This window comes from Aotus nancymaae, unplaced genomic scaffold (assembly GCF_030222135.1).
Source record: "Aotus nancymaae isolate 86718 unplaced genomic scaffold, 86718_ANA_hifiasm-v0.15.2.pri h1tg000138l, whole genome shotgun sequence".
NCBI classification, from domain to species: Eukaryota; Metazoa; Chordata; class Mammalia; order Primates; family Aotidae; genus Aotus; species Aotus nancymaae.
In genome coordinates, this window is record NW_026988553.1 from 1,601,901 (window position 1) to 1,629,245 (window position 27,345).

The 27,345-nt window shown below is 40.1% G+C and overlaps 1 pseudogene; it reads left to right on the forward strand.

The window, feature by feature from the left end:
• Positions 1-963: 963 nt before the first annotated feature.
• LOC135272837 (chondrosarcoma-associated gene 2/3 protein-like) lies at positions 964-27,345 on the forward strand (annotated as a pseudogene).

Here is a 27,345-nt window from a genome sequence, read left to right on the forward strand (position 1 = left end):
GGCTTCTTTCACTTAGCAAACTGAGCTTGAGGGTCATCTATAACTTTGTGTGGCTTGTAACTTATCCCTTTTCATTGATGAGTAGTAGCATCATTATCTGGTGTACCATCTTTTTTTTTTTTTTTTTGGATGCTTTTATTTTTGGTGATGATGAAATAAGGTATTGCATACATTCATATACAAATTTTAATGTAGACAAGCTTTTCAGATCAACTGGGTAAACTGATCGAGTATGACTGCTGAATTTTATGGTAAGTCTATGTTCAGTTCGTTAAGAAAATACCAAACTTCCTTCCAAAGTGGCTGTACCATTTTCCATTTCCATCAGCAATGAATGAAAGTTTCTGTTGGTCCACATCTTCACTGACAATTGGTCTTGGTTTTGTTTTTTATTTCTTTCTTTCTTTCTTTTTCTTTCTTTCCTTCCTTCTCTCCTTTCTTCTTTCTCTCTCTCTGTTTCTCTCTATCTCTCACTCTCTCTCTCTCTTTCCATGCACATGCACAGAGAAAAGGCCAAGAGTAGACATAATGAGAAAGGTCCATCTACAAGCCAGGGATATAAGGTCATCATCAGAAACCAACCCCACCACTCCTTTATCTGGGGCTTCCAGACTTCAAAAGTGTGAAAAAAAATAAATTTCTGTTGTTTCAGCTACTCAGTCCATGACATATTTTTATGGCAGATTGACCTGACTAAGGCATAATTCCAGGTAACACAATTTTTCTTTTGTTTTCTCCTAGAAAAAATGTTATTTTGACATTTAAGTCTGTGGTTCATTTTGAGTTACATTTTTGTACGGTGCAAGATATGTGCAATAGTTAGTATTATGTGTCAACTTGTCTAGGCTATAGTGCTCAGCTGTGTGGTCAAACAGTAGTCTAGATGTTGCTATGTAGGTATTTTGTAGATGTGATCAACATTTACAATCAATTAACTTTAAGTAAAGCAGTTTAACCTCCATGATGTGGATGGGCCTCATCCAATTAGTTGAAGGTGTTAAGATGAAAGACCAGGGTTTCCTGGAAAAGGAATTCTACCACAAGACTAACATAACAATGCTGTCTGAGTTTCTAGCCAGCTGGCCTGCCTTACAGATTTGAGATATATCCAGACCTCATAATCACATGAGATAATTACTAATGATATCTTTATCTTTCCTTCTCTCTCCCTTTTTACATAGTTAGGTAGGTAGGTAGATAGGTAGGTAGGTAGGTAGATGATAGATAGATAGTATGCATAGAAATTCAGTTTTGCATATGGATATTGGAGTGTTCTAGACCCAGTTGAAGGCACTATTCTTTCTCTCCTCTAAACTTCATTTGCATCTTTATCAATATTTGGCTTTTCTATATATGCGTGCACATGTGGATCTATTCCTGGACTTTATTCTCTTCCATTGGTGTATTTCTAGAATTATGACAATTGCACACTATAGTGATTATTGTTAATTTATAAACCTTGAAACGAAGTACGGTAACCCCTCTGTATTAGTTCATTTTCACGCTGCCAATACCCAAAATGGGGCAAGTTACAAAAGAAAGAGGCTTAATTGACTTACAGTTCCACGTGGCTGGATAAGCCTCACAATCATGGTGGAAGGCAAGGAGGAGCAAATCACATCTTACATAGATGGCAGCAGGCAAAGAGAGGGAGTGCTTGTGTAGGGAAACTCTTGTTTTTAAAACCATCAGATCTATTGGGACTTATTCACTATCACAAGACCAGTATGGGAAAGACCCAACCCCATGATTCAATTATCTCCCACTGGGTCCCTCCCACAACATGTGGGAATATTGGGAGCTACAAGATGAGATTTAAGTGGGGACACAGAGCCAAGCCATATTATTCTGCCTGTGGCCCCTCTGAAATCTCATGTCTTCACATTTCAAAACCAATCCTGCCTTCCCAACAGTCCCCCAAAGTCTTTACTCATTTCAGCAATAACATAAAAGTTCACAGTCCAAATCTTGAGAAGTTTTTAAAGGACACTCATTTTTCTTTGGTTAATACTGTAAAAGGACTGCATTAATATGGTCAAATTCCCAGGTCTCTCAGTTCTTTAGGAATGGACTAAATAGCTGATATCATCACTAACAAAAGTATTTTGAACTTGATATACTTTATGTTCAGAAATATCATTCCTATTTTTTATTTTTATCTTTTAATTCAGTTTTCCTTGAGCTTTTTGAAGGCCCCCTGGATATGTACCCTGTAGAAAGGGGAAAAATTCTTGTGACTACTAATTGTGACTGAAATTATTGTTGATTTAATTTATACAAACACAAAAGGTGATACAAACATTTTTATAGTTCTTAATGAACAAATTTGTGAAATAAATGCATTCAAAAACAAACTGAAATAAAAAATATATAAAATAAAATAGAATACTACACAGTAGATTGCTGATTGTGGTGACCTTTGAGGAGTGGGCTGAATTGTGGAGGAACATTATACAGAGAAGAATTGTGAATTCTGTATTTTAGAATTTTTCTGCAACAAGAATATAGGCATTATTATCTTTTTAATTAAAATATCTAAATAAGCCTAACAGCAAAAATAGTAGCTGTGTAATAGTCAAAGTAACTGCTAGCTTTTGCAATGGGCAAACCCTGGAATTTGAGTGACTTGACAAAGCACAAGTTTATTTTATGTGCACATAATTCCTAATGTAGTTTGACAGGACCTCTCCACTCTCACGTGACCCAGGGATCCAGGCAGCTTTCACCTTGTGATTCCACCATCTCAGCATGAGGCTGCCATGTTTACTATGAGATGGAGGGAGAAAGCATGGAAATGGCACACTGGCTTTCAAATGTCTGGATGTGAAACAACGCTTCTGCTCATGTTTCAGTGGTAAGGGGTTGTCACATGACCCTTCCTAACTGCAAGCAGACTGTACTGTTCCCATGTGTCTAGGAAGTAGATGAGATGTGGATGAGCACTATACTCTCTCCCATAAACTGTTACATAATAGGTACTCAACAAAAATGAACTATTATGATTTGATATGATAACAGCCTTTTCATTGCTGGGAGGAGTTTCTGAGGAAACCATATTTTCTTTTTTTCTTTTTTTTTTTTTTTTTGACTCTCACAATTTTCTTCAGGTCAATAAGTATAAATATACCTCATTATTTTTAATTTTTTTTTTTGAGACAGAGTCTCGCTTTGTCGCCCAGGCTGGGTTGCAGTGACGCGATCTCGGCTCACTGCAACCTCTGCCTCCAGGGTTGAAGCGATTCTCCTGCCTCAGCCTCCTAAGTAGCTGGGATTACAGGCATGTGCCACCATGCCTGGTTAATTTTTGTATTTTTAGTAGAGATGGGGTTTCACCATATTGGTCATGGTGGTCTTGAACTCCTGACCTTGTGATCTGCCTCCCAAAGTGCTGGGATTACAAGCGTGAGCCACCGCACCTGGCCAATTTACTAATTTTTCAACTTGATATGGGTACCTAGGATAGAGGGTTAGCCCAAGTGCCAATCCTTGAACTCACAGGAGCTCAGTAAAGGATCTGTGGTTTTATAATCTTTAATAGATTCTGAAAATTTTTGCTTTTAATGTTGAGAAACACTTGTTGATAATTATTCTCTTTTTATTCTTTGTTTTAAATTAAATAGGGTTTTTTTTCTTTTTTTTAAAGAAAAAGGAAGAAAGAAAGAGAGAAAGAAAAAAGAAAAAAAGAAAGAAAAAAAAATGAAGAAGAGGAAGAAAAAGGAAGAGAAAGAGGGAGAGAGAATGGGAATATTGCTTTATTGCCCAGGCTAGAATGCAGTCTAAAAATGGGAATTGAAATCCTCTTTTATGCCAATAATTGTGCTTAACAATGGAGACAGGAAGGAATAAGGGAAGAAAATAACAAACAAGCAGCCAACCAATATTTCATTTAAACCTATGAAATGCTATGCAATTATTGAGGAGTGATTTACTTCCAATTACGTAGTCACTTTTGGAATAGGTGTGATATGGTACTGATAAGAATGTATGTTTTGTGTATTTGAAGTGGAGAGTTCTATAAATGTTTATTAAGTTTACTTGTTCCGGGTCTGAGTTCAAGTCCTGGATATCCTTACTAATTTTCTATCTCATTGATCAGTCTAATATTGACAATGTGATGTTACAGTCTCCCACTATTATTGTGTGGGAGGCTAAGTCTCTTTATAAGTCATTAAGAACTTGTCTTATGTATCTGGGTGCTCCTGTATTGGGTGTGTGTATATATAGAATTGTTAGCTCTTCTTGTTGCATTGATCCTTTTACCATTATATAATGTCCTTCTTTGCCTCTTTTGATCTTTGTTGCTTTAAAGTCTATTTTATCAGAGGTGAGAATTGCAACTCCTGCTTTTTATTTATTTATTTACGTTTGCTCTCCGTTTGGTTGGTAAATCTTCCTCTGTCCCTTTGAGTCTTTGTGTATCATTGCATGTGAGATGGATCTGGATACAGCGTACCGATGGGTTTTGGCTTTTTATCCAGTTAATAATACATATGAGTTTAATACTGCCATTTAATGCTAGCTGGATATATTTTTGGAAAGGCTGATACTGGTTGTTCGTTTATATGTGTAGTGCTTCTTTCAGAAGCTTCTGCAAAGCAAGCCTGGTGATGGTAAAATCTCTAAGTACTTGCTTGTTTGCAAAAGATCTTATTTTTCCTTTGCTTTTGAAGCTCAGTTTGGCTGGATATGAAATTCTGGGTTGAAGGTTCTTTTCTTTAAGGATGCTGAATATTGGCCCCCACTCTTCTGGCTTGTAGGGTTTCTGCTGAGAGATCTGCTGTAAGTCTGATAAGCTTCCCTTTGTGGGTAACCTGACCTTTCTCTCTAGCTGCTCTTAGTATTTTCTCCTTCATTTCAACCCTAATGAATGTGACGATTATGTGCCTTGGGGTTGGTCTTCTTGAGGAATATCTTTGTGGTGTTCTCTGTATTACCTGGAGTTGAATATTGTCCTGTCTTACTAGGTTTGGAAAGTTTTCCTGAATAATCTCCTGAAGAGTATTTTCCAACTTGGATTCATTCTCTTCGTCACATTCAGGTACACCTATCAAACGTAGATTAGGCCTTTTCACATAGTCCCGTATTTCTTGGAGACTTTGCTCATTCTTTTTTATCCTTTTTTCTCTAATCTTGACTTCTCGTTTTATTTCGTTAAGTTTGTCTTCGAACTCTGATATCCTTTTTCTGCTTGATCAATTCGACTGTTAAAACTTGTGCATTCTTCGCGAAGTTCTCGTGTTGTTTTTCAGCTCCATTAATTCACCTATACTCCTCTCCAAATTGTCTATTCTCATTAGCATTTCGTCAAATCTTTTTTCAAAGTTCTTAGTTTCTTTGCATTGGGTTAGAACAAGTTCTTTTAATTCACAGAAGTTTCTTATCATCCACCTTCTGAAGTCTACTTCTGTTAATGGATCACACTCGTTCTCCAACAGGACTTGTTCCGTTGCTGATGAGGAACTGTGATCACCTGTAGAGGGAGAGACATTCTGATTTTGGGTATTCTCAGCCTTTTTACGCTGGTTTCTTCCCATCATTGTAAATTTATCCACCTGTCGTCTTTGTGATTTCCGACTTTCAAATTAGGTTTCTGAGTGGACGTCGAACTTACTGATTCCCAGCGCCGAAATCTGAGCAATCCACTGCACCAGCCAAAACAGCGGTGTTAAGATTGATGGTGCTTTTCTGCCCGGGAATCGGCCAAAAGGGGACCCAGTCCCGCTCACTCTGCACCAAGAACTGCCGCTCTGAGGTGCCAGCAAAACCGCCGCGCCGGCCACAAGAGTCGCGCTAGTGACCCGTGGGGCTCCTCCGCTGGGAATCTCCTGGTCCGTGAGCAACAAAAATTCGTCTGAAAGTGTGGCGTCCTCTCGTTCTCTGCAGTTTCACTAGGAGCTACTATCCCGAGCTGCTAGTGGTCAGCCATCTTGGATCTCTCTCCCAAAACCATATTTTCTTTAAGTTCTCCAATGTTTTTTAAGTGCAGAGTGTATGACAGATGCTTTCAAATACAGGCTCACATGTAGTTTTCTAAGGATTGTGTATATCTCAGCAGGGATTTCTTCACTTACTAGCACTTTTCTGCACTATCCTTTGCAATAGGCTGAGGACATATTCTTAGTAAGCTGAGAATTTCTCCTTCCTTTAAATTTATGGGCAAAACCCTAACCTGTGAGTCTCTGGTATCCTCCTGTTACCTGAACATCTGTTCAGATACCATTAGACACATTGAAAACTATGCCTTTCCTTTGGGACAAATACATGAACCAAAAGTAGTGGCAAGAGAATTTTTTTTCATTTTTTCATTTTTTGATTTATTTTTCATTTTTAATCAGAGCTAGCATGCCTACCAAGGGACTGTTTTTCATCTCCTAGGAGGACTTCAGGGTTTTAGGAATTCAGCTTCAGTAGATATTTGCTCCACAGTAATTTCCAGTCTTTCTTCATCTATCACTTATGAAGGAGATGTTATTAACTGAACTGTGTCCCTGCCTCCACCAAAATCAAGACAGGAAACCCCTAAGACCCAATGTGATATATTTGTAGATGGGGCCTTTGGAAGTAATTAGAGTTAGATGAGGTCATTAAGGTGGGACCTTCATGATGGGATTACTGCTCTTATAAGAGACATGAAAGAGCTTGCTTGTAGTCTCTATTTCTGCCATATGAGGAGACACAGAGAAGGTAGCTATCTACAAGCCAGGAAGAGACCCTCACTAAACATCAAATCTGCTAGTACCTTGATCTCGAACTTCTCATTCTTCAGAAATGTGAGAAACATCTGTCTATTTTTTAAGATACCCACTCTATGGTACTTTGTTATGGCAGCCTGAGCTGACTAATACAAGAGGCTTTCACTCTTGACCATCTATGTATGTGCTCTGTGGCCAGTTTCAAATGAGACACCTTATTGAAATCCTACTGTAAATATAGGATGGTTTCAAACACTTTCTAACTTCAGGGTTGTATCCCAGGAACTGATACGTTACAAGTCAAAATCAGACCTACTCAGCAGCTCATTTGGAAAACATTTTAAGAATGTGTTGAACAATAAGCACACATGGACACAGGGAGTGGAGCATCACACACTGGGGTCTGTTGTGGGGGACTAGGGGAGGGACAGTGGTGGGTAGGGAGGTTGGGGAGAGATAACTTGGGGAGAAATGCCAGATATAGGTGACGGGGGGATGGAGGCAGCAAACCACATTGCCATGTATGTACCTATGCAACAATCCTGCATGATCTGCACATGTACCCCAGAACATTAAGTGCAATAATATATATATAATGTGTTGAAGACAACCAACAGGATGATCAGATATCTAAAGGTCACTATTCAAAGTCAAATGGATTTTTGCTATTAGAGGGGCCCCAGTTCGAGGAACAGGGACAATCAGGGAACTTCTGCTGAAAGCAGAAATGCTCTATATTAGGAGAAGGGCAGGTTACTCTTGGCTGTTCCACTGGAAGTAAGGCACAGCCTTTCAAGGATGTAACTGTGAAGAGCTTAGCAGCAGGCTAGATTCCAGAATTTGACAGGCAGGCACATGGGGCAAGACCATGGGGAAGTGTGGTATAATTCAGGAAAGTGCTGGGAATGCATATAAATGCTGGCGCCTGGACAGAATTGGGTCTCAAGGAACCACAGACAATCCCTAAATTGTGTTGGTTCTCATAGTCATCTTCCTTCTTGCCTTAGTTATTTCATGCTGCTGTAACAAAATGCTATAGCCTGGGGGGCTTACACAATAGAAATTTATTTTCTCCCAGTTCTGGAGGCTGGGAAACAAGGTATCAGAATGCCAGTATGGTGGGTGTCTGGTGAGGGCTATCTTTCTGGCTTATAGATGCCACCTTCTCTGTGAGTCCTCACATGACAGAGACAGAAAGAGAAGAAAAGTGCAAGCTCTCTGGCATGTCTTCCTATAAAGACACTGATATGGTCTGGATCAGTGTCTCCACCAAATCTCATGCTGAATTGTAATCTGCAACATTGGAGGTGGGGCCTGGTGGGAGATGATTGCATCATGGGGGCAGATTTCTCCTTGATGGTTTAGTGCAATCACCTTGGTACTGTGCACATGATAGTGAGTGACTTTTCACAAGATATGGTCATTTAATAGTGTGTGGCAATGTCCATTGTCTCTCTTGCTCCTGCTTTCACCAAGTGAAGTGCCTTCTGCCATAAGTAAAAGCTCCCTAAGGCCTCTCCAGAAGCAGATGCTGCCATGCTTCCTGTATATCCTGCAAACTGTAAGCCAACTAAATCTATTTTTTTAATAAATTACCCACTCTCAGGTATTTCTTTATAGCAATGCAAGAATGAACTAATATAGACCCTAATCCTATCATGAGGGCCTACGCTTTCAGGACCTCATCTGATCCTAATTATCTCCCAAAGTCCCCATCTCCAGGCCATCACATTGGGATTTAGAGCTTCAACATATAAATTTTTTTGGGGGGTGCACATTTCAGTCCATAACAATTCTTTAGGCCTATTTTTTGTAGCTTGACCAGAGGTCTTTCTTTTGGTTGCCTGAGAGACGTAGATTCCTGAGAAGTTAATAGCAAGACCAAGATCTGCTTCAGGTTGGGACGAGAAGGAATGACATACACTCAGATGAATTCAGACCATGTATTAGTTTGCTTTAACTACCATAATAAGGTACCACAGACTGCAAGGGTGCTTAAGCATCAGGAATGTATTTTCTGAGTCCTGGAGGCTCCAAGTTCAAGCTCAAAGTGTGGTCAGGGTTGAGTTCTCCTGAGGCCTCTCTCCTTGACTTGTAGATGGCTGTTCTCCTGTGTCTTCACATGGTCTTTCCTCTGTGTGTGTGTCTGTGTCCTAATGCCTTCTTATAAGGACACGAGTCATACTGGATTGGGGCCCACCCCAATCTAGCAGGGATACAGTCCCAGCCCTGTTGCTTATTAGCCATGTAATTATGGGGAAATTATCAACCTCCATGAGCATCAGGTTCTTCATCTGTGAAGCAAGTTTGATAAAGTCTGTCTTATAGAACTGTCGGGGTGTGTGTAATGTAAGTAAAGCACTTGGCTCAGGGCCTGGCATATATTAGATCTTTAATGTTTGGTAGTTATTTGTGTTACTATTTGGAACTCAGATCCTACCATAGTTTCCTCTGAGAATTGTGTTGTTGCTGTTGTTATGGTTATCTAGGAGACCGTGAGCCAATCAAACTTCTTGTCCTTATAAATTATCCAGTCTCAAATATTTCTTTAGAGCAATGTAAGAACAGACTAACACAGCATGCAATAGGCAAGCATAGGCGAGACATTCTTGAGATAATAGAAGATAAGAGGAGTTTCTCTACCAGATAGTAAGAATGCTAGAAAGCTATAGTGATATAGAATTTGTAGTACGGGTACAAAGTGTAACAAATGGGACAATGGAGCTGATTAGAGATTCCTGAAACATACCTACTTAATACATGGACCCTTGATTTATATATAAAAAAAGAGCAGGAGAGATAGGGCAATAATAAAGCTATAACTTTTAATAATTGACAGTAAAACAACTAAATATTCATGTAGAAAACAAAATGTAACAAGAACCCTCTTTGGAATTACACACAAAAATTAATTCCAAGAGGATTAAAGAACTACTTTTTAAAGGTTTGCTGTAACTTTGCAAATATACATAAAATACATGTAATGGTAAAAATGAGCCTTCGTATGTTTCTATCATCTAGAGAGCCAGCAGATGGGTTAAGGAGGGCATTGATAATGCTGGAAGGGAAAGGAGTGAAAGAAGCTAGGGACATTGGTCAGTACCAGAGGGGATGGAGGTGATACAAGTCAAGGAGGAAGAGAGGAAATGGCAGCTCCTTCTGCCCCTTGTCTCTGATGTAGATGACCTTCCTACCTTCAGGGGTCTTCATTTTCAAAGAGCTAGACCTGGTAACTAGACAGAGCTTAGGAGAAGGCTACCTGGACCAATGATTTGTTCATTCCGTCTCTCATCACAAACCCTGCTGATCTCTAGAGCCCTGGAGCTCAGAGAAGTGATAATGATTCCTGAGACTCTTGGCAAGGCTTGTTGGGCTAACACCCTGACCAGGCCCAGGAGGTCTCTATCAACTTAGAGGCAGTGCCAGGTTGTCCATATGTGATGGGAGTAAAGTGCTACCCGCCTCCTCATCTGGGTGAGAGCCTTTGGTGGGAAGAGGTTTAGGGGCCTTGGCCTCTCTCCTTTTTTGCTCATTGCAAGGTATCTGCCAGATCTGTTCCTTGGCCGAATTGCTCACTGTAGACCCCCCACTAGTGGGACTTGGAGTACTTAATGGAGAAAGGGACAGGATCTCTCTCCTTCCTGAGATCAGAGGTACTCTAAGTGTGGAGAAGACAGGTATCATAGGATGAGCTTGAACTAATTCCACAGTGGGCAGAGGGCCTCCAGGAATGGAGGGCTTTCCCCATAAGCACATGAAGTACCACCGATCTGAGCAGGATTTTCCTAACAGTGTTTTTCAGTGAGTAGTTATTAATTTTAATAATGTCTAACTTATCTATTTTTTTCTTCATTAGTCATGCTTTTGGTGTTGTGTCTAAGTGGTCATAGCTAAACTCAAGTTCACCTTGATTTTCTTCCATGGATGCGGAGCCACCAGTGATGCTGGTTGGAGGGCCTTCCCTCCAGCATGTGAACTACCACTAGTCTGGGAAGTTGGGTCATGGAAGTGTCTTAATGAAGACTCTCCACCATCAAAATGGGATTTGGAGCTTCTGGATGGAAATGTTTCAGGCTGACAGTCAGCCTCTGAATGAGAATGGAATCACCCAAAATGAGCCCCAGGGTGATAGACTAAGAGGGCCTTATAGGAGGAAGGGTGCCATCTTGATCATCCCATCTACCCATGATCAATGCCTGCCCCACCTCTGCTCCATGTACTTTCTTTTAGCTGCCCTCACTCTTGACAAGGCCCTCAGCAGTATTGAGGAACCCTGAGATTCTAAAAGAGCTTTGTTTGTGTTTTTGTGAGTGAGTTCACTGAAGGTATGGGTCATCTCCAGGTTTACTGTGCCAAGGCCCAACTCAGCTCTTGTGGAGTTTGCTTTCTTCCTCAGCTTTGGCTTCAGTGTCTTAGGTGCAGTTAGCCTATCTTGTAGCCAGAATGGGGTATACAACCTCAGAGGTGTAGGAGGAAAATCTTGGGCATTTCTTTTACAATGGTTTCTCTTTGCCTCCCCCTACCAGATCCACAAGGCCACTTTTCTCAGATCTTCACTGTGAGAATATGGTGGGTGTTTTTGGAGATAAAGCCCACGATGTTTGCCCCTTAAGACTGCAGCCCCAGGTAGTTTATCACTTACATTACCCCACACTCAGCTTTTAGAAATTCATCAAACTCACCATTTAGATGTTCTTACCAGTTTGTGGTTCCAGTAGCTTCTGCTACAGGTAAGCAGATCTTACCTGTTCTTTGTATGCACCAGTCTCTCCACATTTTCAGTCCATGGTTTGCCCCACAATGTACATCCTCTGATGGGTGTAAGAAAAAATTTTCAGTTTGTCAAGCATTTTATTGTTAAAATGGGAGTGTCAACTTAAAACTGTATATCCTTTTTAGTGGTTGCTTGGGTATTATATATACCTAGCTTATCTCACTCTACTGTTGTCAACATTTTACCAGTTCAAGTGAAGTGTAGTAAACCTCACCTCCTTTCATATCTCTTTACCCTTCTCCATTTATGATGTGGTTGCCTTAAGTATTTCTTATACATACATTTAAGATACATCAGCCAATCCTATAATTTTTGCTTCAACTGTCAAACATAACTTAGAAAACTCAAAGAAGACAGAAAGTCTATTGTATTTATCCACATTTTGTTTACCATGTTCTTTCTTCTTTCCTGATGTCCCAATTCCTCATTACCCCTTTTATCATTTCCTTCCTGTTTAGGGAACTTCCTCTAGCCATTCATCTAAAGATCTCCTGGTGACAAGGTCTATTAGTTTTCCTTAATTTGGGAATATCTTGATTTTCCCTTCATTTCTGAAAGGTATTTTTGCTATATGTAGAAGTGTATTGACCATTCTTTTCTTTCAGCTCTTGAGAGATGTGCTTTTTTTCTTCTGGACTTCATGGTTTCTGTTACAAAACTCACTGTCATTTGAAATACTTTCCCTCTAAACTAGATCTAACTTCTCTCTCACTGCTTTCAAGAATTTTTTTCTTTAATTTTCAGAAGTTTTACTATGATGTATCTTGACTTGGATTTATTCTCCTTGGATTCACTCAGTTTCTTGAATTTATAGGTTTATGAGTGTTGCTAAACTTGGACAGCATTAAGCCATTATTTCTTTGAGTACCTCTTCAGCCCTATTCTCTTTCTCTTCTGTTTCTGGGATTCTAGTGACATGAATGTTCAATTTTTCGTTATGGTCCCACAGGTCTCTGAGGCTCTGCTCATTTTTATACTGATGTATTTTTTTCCTGTTGTTCAGACTGGGAAGTTTCTATTGTTCTATCTTTAAGTTCACTGATTCTTTCCTCCGTCATCTCCATTCTGCTTTTGAGCCCATCCATTAAGTTTTTCATTTTAGTTATTGCTTTTTTTCAGTTCTAAAAATGTCACTTGATTTTTCTTTATATATGCTATCTCTTTGTTGAGCTATTCTATTTTTTCCAGTTGTTTCAGGTGTGTTTATAATTGCATGTTGAAGCATTTTTATAATGGTTGATTTAAAATCTTTGTCAGATAATTCTCAATGTCCATTGTCTTGGTGTTAACATGTACTGACTGTGTGTTTTTATTCAGTTCAAGATCTTCCTGTTTCTGTTATGTGAATGGTTTTTGATTGAGCTATTGATATTTTGGTTGTTAAGTCATACTATTCTGGTTCTTATTTAAACCTCGTGTTTTAGCTGGCTTTCTCAGACATCACTCTAGGAAGAGAGACAGGGCATTGCTTCATTACTGACATGTAGGAATGGAAGATTAAGTTCCTCACTTGGCCTCCATTGACACCAAAGTGGGAACCCCCTCATTACTGCTGGGTTTAGGTGGGAATTCTGTCCCCATACTAGGGCTCTACTGATACCTCCTTGTTTGGGAGGGGTGGGTGTTTCTCATTACTGTTCCTCATGTGTCCTCTGCTGACACCACAGATTGTAGGGCTGGCCTCATTGTTACTGGACAGTGGTGAAAGTCCTCACTTTTTATGAGGCCTCCTCTGATGACACCCCAGCCAGGAGAGGAAGGGGCGAGTTGTTATCTTTGGGTGGAAATGTAGGTGAGCTGTATAAACAACATGCTGTGGGGAGGGAAACACTTCATTACCACATGCTGGGAATAAAAGCCCAAGCTCTCTACTCAGTCACCTTTGACACCACTCTAGTGGTGGTGAAGGGGTATCTGGAGCCCTTAGTATAGCCTGGTGAGGGTGGCAATCTAGGCCCCCCTCTTAGCCTTTGCTGATGTGGATGTGAGTGGGGCCATCAATTTTTTGTACGTGTTGGTGTTTGGTGAGAGTAGAGCAGTTAGTCTTTAAAAGTCTTCTGTCTTGCTAGGTTGCCCTTTTCCTGTTTTTATTTTTTGGTTACGGGGAGAAGGGTTTTGTTGAGGCTTCTCCCCTCAACTCCCTGTACCTGTCGGCTTATTTAGTTCCATTTCTGTGATATATAAGGCATAAAGAAAACACAGGGAACTCACCACTATGTTGATCCTTGGATTCCAAGGTCCCTAGCCAGTCTACCTCGTTTCTCTACCACTCAGACCCTTCTTACTGCCTGTTTTTTGTGTAATATTCTGGGCATTTAGTTGTACTTAGCAGGATAAATAGGATAAAGGATGTGTACTCCATCTTCCCAGAAGTAGAAGTTGAATCTCTACAGAGAATTTTAAAACAATAAAACTGATAAAAGCCAATCTTGATTATTGTCACCACCTTACTCCAGCATACCTATATAATTTCTGTGATAAAATGCTCTCCCCTAAATCTTTTATCCTTATTTTTTCAAAAGTTATTTTTCTCTTCAGGGAATTGTCAACCTAAATATGCAGAGAGAGCCTCTTTAAAGAAAATTTTGGAATAGAGCACTGCATTGGGATTACATGTGCCGCAGTAAATGATGTGTATTGAGAGAGGTAAAGGAAGACAAAGGTTTTAAAAGGAAACAATGAGGAGAATTACGTAATTGCTTTGAAATAATTATCCTTAGGCCAGGCGCAGCAGTGCATGCCTGTGATCCCAGCACTTTGGGAGGCCAAGGTGGGCAAACGGCCTGAGTTCAGGAGTTCAAGACCAGCCTGGCCAACATGACAAAACCCCATCTCTATAAAAAATACAATATATTAGCCAGATGTGGTGGTGCACTACTGTGGTCCCAGCTACTTAGGGGCTGAGGTGGGAGGATGGCTTGAGCCCAACCGACAGAGGTTTCAGTGAACTGAGATTGCACCACTGCACTTCAACCTGGGTGACAGAGTGAGAACCTTTCTCAACAAAAAAAAAAAAAAAAAGGAAAACGATTATCATTGACTACAAAGATCAATAACAAGGGTGATGCCAGGCCGAGGCTGGACAAGCAGTTGTTGGGCAGATGCCCTCACAGAAGTACTTTTTGCACAAGGTTGTAATGGCCTTTGTCAAGTATGTGGTTTTTGCAGACTCTTGTTATCGGGCATTCTTACATGAGAACCCTTCCTTCATAACGTTTTGCAGCTATATTTGTCAGTGGTTTTTTAACATTAGTGAATCCATTTCGAGTCTGACAACTTTCAAAGAATATAATTTCTAAAAACAGTTTTATTGAGATATAGTTGATATACAATAAACTTCCCAAAGTACACAATTTGGCAAGTTTTTTCATATTTATACATCAGGGAAACCATCACCACAATAAAGATAGTAAGAGAGTTTATACTTAATAAAAGCATTAAAAGTGGAATTTTCTCAAAAAAATTCTTCAGAAAATATAAGCCCTTAAAGTGCTGAAGAGGATTTATTTTGAAGACAAACATTCCGAACATAAAGAGAGTTGTAGTAACTTTACTTGTAACACAGATCTTGCTGCACTCGTTTCGTATTAGACGCAAACCCTGAAGCAATTGCTCAAACTTTGTTCAACATCAGAGAATTTATATCAAAGAAAAATCCTGCAAATGTAATAAATTTGGGAAAAAACTACAAACAAATTTAAAAAAATAAAGATAGTGAAGACATTCATCATTCCCAAATGGTTTTTCCCGTTCTAATTCCTCCCTCTTGCTACTTCCGAATCCCCATTCCCAAGCAGATCCCAACTGATCTGTCTGTTATGATAGACTATTTGAAATGTTTTAAAGATTTACATAAATACTTAGAAGTGGGATAGCTGCATCATAGGGTAGGAGTATGATTAACTTTTTAAGAAACTATCAAACTGTTTTGAAGATGGTTGTATGAGTTTACATTCTCACAAGTGTTTTACTTTCTTCCTAGCATTTAGAAGGAGTAAATCTTTTCAATTTTAACCATTCTAATACGTGTGTAGTTATCTCATTGTGATTTTGAGTATCATTTTCCTAATGAATAATGACGTCGAGTTTTTATTCATGGCATTATTTTCCAGATTTTTCTCTTTGTAATTCTCATTTTCTAAAGTTATTTTAAATTGCACTGTTGTGTATTTCAATTTCAAATTGTTCGTTGTTAGTTTATACAAACACAGTGGATTTTTGTATACTGATCTTTTACTCTGCAACTTGCTAAATTCAATTATTAGTTTTAGAAGCATGTTTTTAGATTGATAGAACTTTCTGCAGTCTTGGGTTATAGTTTTTACAGGCAAACCCCCAGCACAACTTCTAACACAGGAATATCTGCCTCATCCTCCCCACACTGTTAAAACCCAAGCCTGGGTTCTATATGTAAAGAGATTAACATGACCCCTATATTTGAAACAAGACTAGAATACATCTGACAGCCTGAAGGCAGTGATTTCAGATTGGAAAACAGAGAATTGAGAAGAGCTATGTAGATACTGGGAAAAGGAGGGAAATGGCAGTTCCTTGGTGGTAGCCAAGAAGCAAATGGTCTTCAAAAAAAGCAATTTGTAGGCAGGAAATGGAATGATTCACATTTCCACAAAAGACTTAATATAGCTACACTACCATGCAGGGATTTTTAGGTAAGACATACAAATACTAGGTAATGGTGAAGGGCGGCAGAGAACAGAATGTATTAATACCACTGAATGGGATGGCTCATGGGAGAAAACCTGAAGGAGACACCCTCTCTCTGCTACATGACCCACAAGAATTGAAGATGGGGAAATGAACAGGGCGAAGGTCAGTTTGGAAGGATCTCTATATGTGCTAAATAACTGTTCCCTTACTTCAACCAGTGTGTCTGCGCTTTCCAGTATCCTCCCCTGAACAATCAAAGCTCAAGGCTATGTCTTATCATTGTCCTGGAAGGGATATATATAGTGAGGCCAGGAGGCCTGGAATAGACTATTGAGAGATGCTGGTGTGGTGAAGATGGCCAGGAAACCACGAGCGTCCAGTCCAGTTGTCTAGCAGCCACCTACCAACATCAAAGCAAAGGGAAAAAGGAAGGCCCCCTCTCAACCCAGGCCCAGAAGCCCTATCAAGGTGAGCGGCCCACTCAAGCTCTGACTCCTACCCTGTCCTGTCCTGGCATAACTCCCACCCCAGCCTGCACCACTTATCATGAAGCTTCTGTTCCCACCCCTCTTCCATCTTCCCCAAAACCAATTCCCTTCTGTGATCTCCCTGCTGTCCTTCCAGGTTCCCAAGACAACCTGGAAGGCAAAAAGAACCCTTCCAGGGAGTTCCAGGAAAAAAAAAAAACCTCTCCCTAAAACACCACCGCTTCAAGAGGAGGGGAGTAGGCCAACACTATCTGGCCACTGCAACCAGCTAAATGAGGAACTCAATAAAAATGAGCCACAGCAGGACCAAGTAAGCCAGGAGACATCCACCATCTCCAGCATTTCCCTCCAAAGCCAGTAATTTCAGGGCAAGACCAGAGACCTCAAATCTATCTGAGAAGTCCCCAAAGGTCTGAACCGCCCTCACCCCACAGAGAAATAGCCAATGAGGTCTAAAGTACATTTTGCACCCCACAGGGTGATGAAAATAAAATGAACCTGTTGTAAAATGCTGTGTGGGTCTGCGTGTTCTCAGATGGTGGGGACGGAGGAAGGAGGGAAGAGGCAGGGGTGTGGGAAGGGAGGGAGGTGGGTATTCCACGGTTGGGGCTAGACGTACAATTCACAATCAGCCAGACACGGAAGATAAGGGGTGCGTCAAGGTTGAACACTGAAGGCAAATCTCCTGAAGTTTTTATTTCTCTGTAATAAATGTCCAATAGCCTAATTTTAGGGCCATATGCTAATTGCATATTTAGTTTTATTAGAAACTGTTAAACTCCTTTTCAGAGTGACTGTACCATTTTACATTCTCTCAATATATGAATGATGCAGTTTCTCTACATGCTTGCCAACATTTAGTATTCTGACTATTTTTTAATTGAAGCTGTTATGAGAGATTATAGTGATATTTCATTAAGGTTTTGATTTGCATTTCCCAATGGGCAATGATGTTGAACATCTTTTCATGTGCTTATCTGCCATCTGTGGATTCTCTGCCTTTTTACAGTGTCTAGAGCTTCTAGTACTACCTTGAATAAGAGTGAAAAGAGCTGAAAGCAATCATCCTTGCCTAATTTTAAGGGGAAAGCATTCAATCTTTCATCTTTAAGTAATGATCTTATCTGTAGGATTTTTTGTACATGCTCTTTATCAAGTTGCAGCAATTTCTATTACTAATTTGCTGAGAGTTTTCAAATCATAAATGAATGTTGAATTCTACCCAATTATTGTTTCTGCCTCAAATTTATATTTTTCGAATTTTATTTTTTTAATTAAATTTCTATGATCTTCCTTCTTTACCCTGTTGACATGTTGGATTACAGTGATTGAGTTTCAAGTGTTGACCCAGTCTTGCGTGCCAGAATAAATTCAACTTGGTCGTGGTGTATAATTCTTTTTGCGTATGCCTGGATTCAGTTTACTAATATTTTGTTGAGAATTTTTTTTGTTTAAGTTCATGAGAGATATTGGTTGTGTAGATTTTTGTGTGTGTATAGTCTTTGTGTTTGGTATTAGAGAAATAAAGCTGCATAAAATGAGTTGGTAAGTATTCACTCCTCAATTTTCTGGGAAGTTTTGTGGAATTGTATCATTCCCTCCTTAAGCAGGTGGAATTCACCTACAAAGTCATCTGAGACTGGAGTTTTATCAGTACAGAGACTTTAAGTACTAATTCCACTACTTTAATAGATATACAGCAGTTCAGACTACCCTCTTGGTACTTTGTGTCTTACAAGGAATTTGTTTATTTGTGGTAAGTTGTTGGACTTTTTAGCATAAGCTTGCTCATAATATTCTCTCTCTCTCTCTTTCTCTCTCTCTCTCTCTCGATGGAGTCTCACTCTGTCACCCAGGCTGGAGTGCAGTGGCAGGATCTCAGCTGACTGCAACCTCCACCTCCCTGGTTCAAGCAAGTCCCCTACCTCAGCCTCCTGAGTAGCTGGGATTACAGGCACACGCCACCACTCCCAGCTACCTATTTTGTATTTTTTGTAGAGACGGGGTTTCACCCATATTGGCCAGACTGATCTCGAACTCCTGACCTCAGGCAATCCTCCAACCTTGGACTCCCAAAGTGCTGGGATTACAGGTGTGAGCCACCGTGCCCGGCCAATATTCTCACTATTTTTTAATGGCTCTAGGATCTGTGGTTATGTTACCTAATTCATTGCTGATATTGGTAAAGTATGTCTTCTCTCATTTTGTTCTGAGCTGTTGATTTAGAAATTTACTGAATTTATTGATCTTTTCAAGGACCAAGTTTTTAGTATAATTGCTTTCCTCACGGTTTTCCTATTTGTTTATTAGCCTATATTGACTTTAGTTTGCTCTTCTTTTTCTAGTTTCATAAGATTTTCCAATATAAGCACTTAGATGTCCTTCTAGGTACTGCTTTAATTACATGCCATAGTTTTCGAGGTGTTGTATTTTCTTTTTTTTAACTTTTAAGTTCGAGGTGCATGTGCAGGTTTGTTACATAGGTAAACTTGTGTCATGATTATTTCATCACCCAGGTATTAAGCCTAGTACCCAATAGTTGGGTTGTTTTTCCTGCTCCTTTCCCCCTTCCCACCCTCCAGCTTCCAATAGGCCCCAGGGTGTGTTGTTCCTCTCTAGTGTCCATGTATTCTCATCATGTAGCTCCCACTTATAAAAAAGAACATGCAGTATTTGGTTTTCCGTTCCTGTGTTAGTTTACTAAGGATAATGGCCTCCAGCTCCATACATGTCCCTGCAAAGAACATGATCTGCTTTTTTATGGCTGCATAATATTCCATGCTGTATATGTACCACATTTTCTTTATCCAGTTTCATTTTAATTCAGTTTCAAAAGTTTTAAAATTTCCCTTGGGACAAATTACCTTTGATGTGTGGATTATTTTAGAAGTGTAATTTTAAATTTCCAAATATTTTTGAATTTCCTAAATATAGTTCTGTTATTGACTTCTAACTTAATCCTGCTACTGTGCAGGAATATACCTTTATTACTTCAATCCTTTTTATTTACTCAGACTTATTTTATGCCCCAGGACATAGACTATCTTGGCAAATGCTCTATGTGCACCTTTAAAAAATGTGACATGACTGCGTACACTGATGTTGTTGGATGGAGTGTTCTGTAGATGTCAATTATGTCATGAACACAGATAATGCTATTTAAGTCTTCCATATTTTTATTGGTCTTTGTGCACTATTTCTCCTTAAGTTTTTTGCTTCATTTATTTTGAAGCTCTATTATTAGGTGTATACACATTTAGAAGTAGTATGTCTTCTGGGTAGATTGGCTCCTTTGTCATTATGAAATATCTCTTTTTAATTCCTGATAATATTCCTTGCTCTGAAATCTATGTCATCTGATGTTAGTATAACTAATTCATGTTACATCATTTAGCATTCTTTCATTTCTGATTTATCTGTTTCTTCATATTTAAAGTAGAGTTTTATAGAAAAATATAATTGAATAATTCTTTTTATCAAATATGACAATCTTTGCTTTTTAATTGGAGGGTTTACTCTAACCAAAGGTTGTGTAATCTCCCTAGGAAAGATCTATATCTAATAACTTATAAGTGCGGGAGTATAAATACTGGGCCCCTTCGACTCAATTCAAGACAACTCTGAAGGGACATGTCAGCTACAAGGATCCCCATGGGATAGGATGAAGTCTCTATTGTGACTGAGTCACAGCTGAATGCTTTCTCTGCTACTTGTTCCTCCCTACTTCCTTCACTTCCTCTTAGATGTTGTTCCTGAGAGCATTTTCCAATAATCTTCCTTCATACAAACCTCTTGGGAATCTGAGCAAACACAGGCAGTTTTAAAATGGTTAAGCACACACCAGCCCTTTCCCAGAAATTCTACTTCTAAGTGTTTTTCTCAAAATAAAAGAAGCCGTAGGTCTACAGAAATATTTGTATAAGATGCTTATAGCAGGGTAATAACAGCCAAACATGAAAACAATTGTCTGCTAACAGGTAAATGGTTTAAAAAATTGTGATATATCCATACAATGGAACGCAACAATAAGAATGAATAAAATATTGATTCATGCAACACAATAAATGAATCTCAAAAACATTATATTGAGGGAAAGAATCCTGACGCAACAGAGTGCATACTATATGATTCTAATTATATGCAAAATTAATTCATAATGATGACAAACGAATAGTGTGTGCCTTAGATGAGGCAAGATCGAATATAAAATGAAATGGGGAACTTTCTGAGGTCATGGAAAAGTTCTACATCTTAATTTTGGTGAATACATAAGTATTCACATTTGTCAAAACTCATATAACCATGGACTCAAAATCTATGTAAGTAACTATTGAAAATTAAACCTGAATAAAAAGTTTAAAACTCAAGTGACACTAAACAATATTGTTAATAAATGTATTGAAAGGTAGTACAACAAAAGGAAAAAAAATAAGATGATTATTACAAAACCCCCCTTTACTGTGGAGGAAGTTGGCCATAATTTACACAGACAATTGCTCGTAATGTTCTATATCTAGACTTGTGTGGTAAATATATGGGTGTTGACTTCATAATCACTGCAAACTGTATGTGTTTGCAGGTTTTGTTTGTGTGTTATATTTCAAAATTACAAAAATATTTAAACAAATATATTTAACTACATTGAGATACCATCTCACGCCAGTTAGAACAGTGATCATTAGAAAATCTGGAGACAACAGATGCTGGAGAGGATGTGGAGAAATAGGAACACTTTTACACTGCTGGTGGGAGTGTAAATTAGTTCAACCATTGTGGAAGACAGTGTGGCGATTCCTCAAAGATCTGGAAATAGAAATTCCATTTGACCCAGCAATCCCATTACTGGGTATATACTCAAAGGATTATAAATTGTTCTATTATAAAGACACATGCACACGTATGTTCACTACGGCACTAGTCACAATAGCAAATACTTGGAACCAACCCAAATGCCCATCAATGATAGACTGGATAAAGAAAATGTGGCACATATACACCATGGAATACTATGCAGCCATAAAAAAGAATGAGTTCATGTCCTTTGTAGGGACGTGGATGAACCTGGAAACCATCATTCTCAGCAAACTGACACAAGAACACAAAATCAAACACCATATGTTCTCGCTCATAGACGAGTGTTGAACAATGAGAACACATGCACACAGGGAGGGGAGCATCACACACTAGGGTCTGTTGGGAGGAAATAAGGGAGGGACAGCGGGGGGTGGGGAGTTGGGGAGAGATAGCATGGGGAGAAATGCCACTTATAGGTGAAGGGGAGGAAGGCAGCAAATCACACTGCCACATATGCACCTATGCAACAATCTTGCATGTTCTTCACATGTACCCCAAAACCTAAAATGCAATTAAAAAAAAGGATTAGTATACAAAATATGTAAGAAATGCCTATAAACTAACAAGAAGATGACAAATAACGTGCTACAAAAAAATGAGCAAAATAAATAAACATGAGTTTAACAGAAAAAGAAACACAAACGTACCATAGACATTTTTATCTTATTTATATTTTGTATAGAGATTGGGTCTCACTATGTTTCCCAGATGGGGCCTCGAACTCCTGGGCTCAAGCAATTCTCCTGTCTCAGCCTCCCAAAGTGCTGAGATTACAGGCATAAGCTATCACGCCCAGCCAGTAAGTAACAGGCACTTTTAAACAGCTATATTGAGATATAATTTATGTCTCATATAGGCATCCATTTAAACTGTACGAGTCAATGGTTTTAGTCATGCATTTAATTACCTCTTACTATTAGTCGTCCATCACTGCTCATTCTTCCTCTCCTCCTCTCTCTCTCTCTCTCTCTCTCACACACACACACACACACACACACACACACACCCCAGAATGTAGAATCCTTGAGGGCAGGGACTTTATCTTCTTCACTTGCTGTGTCCTAATATCTAGAATGGTGCCTCAGAATTGTAGGTCCTTAGTGAACATTTGTTAGTTGACTGGAATGAAAGCAGTGGAGATGGAGAAAACCGAATCAATGTGAGGAATACGTAGGACCTGGAAATGGATAGGATGTGGGGACTGATGGAGAGGAATGTGTCATAATCACTTCCAGATTTCCGGTTTGGGCCATTCAACAGCTGTTTATGTCAATAACGGAGCCATAGAATGTTGGAGGAAGAACAGACTGAGAGATACAAATGACTGGAAGTAGAATGGCATCTTGTAGTGAAAAGAACATGTATACAGAACGCAGAAAAAGTGAATCATAGTCCTGAATTTCCTGTGTAACTCTGATCAGGCTACTGCCCACTTCTGGACCTGTTTTTCTTTTGTGAGTTGATTGATTTGGACTGAAAAGCATTCTGAGTTTTTGCAAGCAGATCTTGGTAAATATTTTAGGACATGTAGAATCTGTCCACAGAGGTATGTTTCATTGAGTCCATACCCCTCAGTTGGCTTCCAGCTAGTATTACAAATCTGTCCATAGCATCAAATCTTCACCCAGAGATCTCTGAGATTTGTAGAGAGTGATACACCTGACACCTGAGCTCACAAACAAGTCATTCATCTATACTTAGCCTGAAATGCAAAGTATCCTTTGTCATTCCTGCTCCCACTGTTCCTTTCTGGGTCCAGGGAAGTCAGGTGAGTGGCAGGTCACTGCCACTGCCAGCAGTTCCCTGCACAGCAGTGATGATGAGTTCACCAAGGATGTTTTTCTTTGGAAGCTCCTAAAACTACAGGCCCAATCAGAAGCCAGACTTTCAGATGCCAAAGGATTGCTCGGGAGCCTCATGTGACAGCATGATGACATAGCGACTATAAAACGAATGTGATAAACATATTTGAATACTTAAAACACAGAATTTTTTAAAACACAGTAAAATAAGAGAACCTTCTAGGAACTCCCCACTTGCCTTAGAATAAAGTCCAAACCCCTTTCCATGTCCCATAGGGTCCTGCATGGTGGGGCCTCCTGTCCAGCCTGAGCTCCCGCCACTCTCCCTGCTTAGCTAAAATCTGAGGCCCAGGGGTCCCTCACCCCCTCAAGCTAAACTCCTTTTTGCTGTGCTGGTGTCCCTGTGGATACTGCCTCTCTGCCCGTGAGTTTCTGTGGCCTTTGAGGCTCACCCTGTCTAGAGGCTCAAGCTTACCAAGCTCCCATGCCCTATGATGATTCTATGGTGAGACTGTGGGTCAATTCCCTCTCTGGCTTTGCTTCCCCAGGTGGTTGGCAAAGAAGCTACTATGTCTGCGTGGGTCTCAGGCCAGCCTACAGGACGTGAGGAGCTGGAAGGACAGAAGGCTGGAAAGACTGAGAGCTAAGAGTTAATGAAAGATCCCCCAGGGCCTGCAGTCCAGGGTCTTGTCAAACTAAAACTCTGTCCCCATTAAACACTAACTCCCCATTCCTCCTGTCCCTACCCCCTGGCAACGAGCATTCAACTGTCTGTCTCTATGGATGTGACCATTATAGGGACCTCATATCGGTGGAATCCTACACTAATTGTCCTTTTGTGACTGGCTTATTTCACTGAGCGTAATGCTCTCAAGGGTCATCAATGCTGTAGACTGTGTCAGAATGTCATTCCTTTTTAAGACAATAATAGTCCATTGTATGGATGGACCACATTTGGCTTATCCATTCATCCATTGATGGACATTTGTGTTCATCTACCTCTTGGCTACTATGAATAATGCTACTGTGAACATGGGTACACAAATATCTCTTCAATCTGCTTTCAGTTCTTTTTGATACATACCCAGAAATGAGATTGCTAGATCATATGGTAATTCTATGTTTAATATTTTAAGGAACATCCATTATCCATTCTGTCTTCCACCATTTTACATTCCCACTATGGTGTGCAAGGGTGCACAAGGGTTCCAATTTCTCCACATCTTCATCAACATTTATTTTCTGTTTTATTGATACTAGCCATCCCACTAGGTGTGAGGTGGTATCTCACAATAGTTTTGATTTGCATTTCCCTAAATGGTGATGTTGAACATCTTTTCAAATGCTTATTGGTCATTTGTATATCTTCTTTGGAGAATCATCTGTTCATGTCTTTCGTCCATTATTAAATCGTGTTTGTCTTTTGTTGTTGTTTGGTTGTAAATGTTCTTTGTATATTCTTGATAATAACCCCTTATCAGATGTGTGAATTGCAAATATTTTCTCCCTTTCCATTGGTTACCTTTTAATATTGCTGATTGTTCCTTTGATGTGCAGAAGTTTTTAATTTTGATGTAGGCCAGTGTGATGGGTCATGCCTGTAATACCAGCACTTTGAGAGTCCGAGGCAAGGGAATCACTTCAGCCCAGGAGTTCAAGACCAGCCTGGGCAACATAGGGAGACTCTGTTTCCATTTTTAAAATAATTTTTTAAAAATTTTAGTCAGGTGTGTTGGCACACGCGGTAGTCCCAAATACCCAGGAGGCTGAGGCAGGAGTACCACTTGAGCCTAGGAGTTCGAGGCTGCAGTAAACCATGATTGCACCACTGCACTCCAGCCTATGCAACAGAGTGAGACCCCATTTCAAAATAAATTCATGTCATCCCATTTGTTTGTTCTTTTGTTGCCTGTATTTTTGTCATTGTATCCAAGAAAGCATTACCACATCCAATGTCATGAAGCTTCTCCCCTGTTTTCTTCAGTTTCCGGTTTCAGCCCTTGTGTTTAGATCTTTCAGCCATTTGAGTTAATTTTGTATATGGTGTAAAGTGAGGGTCCAATTTCATTATTTTGCATGTGGATAACAAGTTGTACCAATTCGTTGAAATTCTCCTCAGCTCTTAAAGGAAAAGAGAACAAGGAGCATGGTGACTAAGGGTGGCAAGACCTCCCTTTCTCTTGCTGAGCCACTCACTTGATTGAGGACCCTGGGCATGAATTTCTTTGTTCATTCATGCACTGGGCAATGTCCAAACCCAGAGTTCACAACTTCCATAAAATTTAGGGCGTTTGTACAATTAGACCGTGGAAGAATACTTTTTTTTATTTTCACTAACCTCTAGTTGAAATTACCTTCATGGATAATGATTGCTGGCAACCAACCACAGGAAGATTAGCAGTACTTATAACTGTCACCGAGTAAAATCCCTGATATTTTCATATTACATTACCTGTGACAGGAGCTCTCCAAATATGCTTTATACTTGTCGCTACTTCCAAATTATAGCAGTTATTAGATCGTCCCTCAATTTTATTATTTAACACATTCATGAAGATGCACATATATTTTATGGCATCACAATTGTGATTTTAAAAAATATTTTGATAACTGTGTTTCAATAAAATTGCTTTCTTTGTATTTCCACTAATTTTATCTCACGCATTCAAAAACATTATTCTGAGAAGGAACACAGAGATTTCCCCAGACAACCAAGGAGAAGGTTCCCTGTGCTGGGCACTGAGGACACAGCAGCCCATGACACAGACCTTGGTCACTGGCTTTGGAAAGATCCCAGCCACTCAGGGTGGGAGGGCACACAGATTTATAGATACAACACAGTCTGGGGATTTCTGTTCCTCAGGGCAGCAGGTACTGTTGGACCCCAACAGGGTACACAATTCCAAATTGACTAGCCAATCTTTCTTGGAGATTTTTGTGTGAGTAAGGACTGTCCACTCATCAGCCTGGAGGAGTGGTCTTCTCCCTGGTGACCTGTTTACATCTCTTTGTGCAAGTAATGAGATTCAGAGGAACCAGCTCTGCCACCCTGGCAGAAGATCAGCTCCCTTCTCCCGTCTTCTGCTGACACCAGCTATTTTCAGCTGTAAGAGCAGAGATGCTTGCTGTGCTCTTGGTAGCTATGGAAATCCCAGGGTTTCCCTAGCAACAGCTCCAGATGGGTCTTGTTGCTAGGGAACGCTGGGATTTCCCAGGCTGCCAGATGAGCAAGACGGCTCTAGTCCCAGGGCAGAGGTGCTAGCATAGATGTGGGTCTGAGCCCCAGGGGATGGATGATCCCCTTTGACTCTGACCTTTTCGGGCACGCAGCCCCATACCCAAGGGAAAGGATGCTGCACACTGGATGAGGAGATCCTGAGAGTGGATGAAGAGGGAGTGCTCTGGGTAAGCAAACTGATTAGAAAAGTCCAAATGAGCCCAACGGATGTCAGGAAGAGGAAGACAGTAGACTTTGGGAAGCTAGCAACCTTCAAGTCCAGCACTTGGCTGTTTCTAAAGCACTTTTCACAGTATTATCACACTATAAACACCTTCTTAGTTTCAAGAGGTCCAAGATTAGAACCAAGGCCAGTCTCAGGAGTGTGCAGTCTAAGCAGTCACACAGCGTCCCACACTGAGAAGGTCTCTGCATGCTTGAATTGAGCTCCACTACCACTGACTTGAAATGCTTAATAAGCTTTAAACAAGGGGCCTGAATTTTTATTTTGCACTGGGCTCCGCAAATAATGTAGCCCGTCCTAGCTAAAACCTTTATTTAACAAGAGAGAAAGCTGAGCCACAGGGAGCAGATGCACTTGGTCTAAGTGCACCTCAGGGGCCACTGAATTTGTGCTTAGCTGCTTTCAGGCCCCAGCAACTGGGCTGAAACAGGCCTTCAGTGTGGGAAGGGATTCCTGGGGTTCCCATGGCAGAAAGGGAAGAGTAGCCAGAACCACAGCCCCTTACTTGTTCTAAGGATCCAACTGAAAACTGGAGAAAACAAGGCTCTGGGGAGCTCTCAGGCTCGTAGGGAAGCAGACAGCATTAAGAAAATCCGATTAGAATAG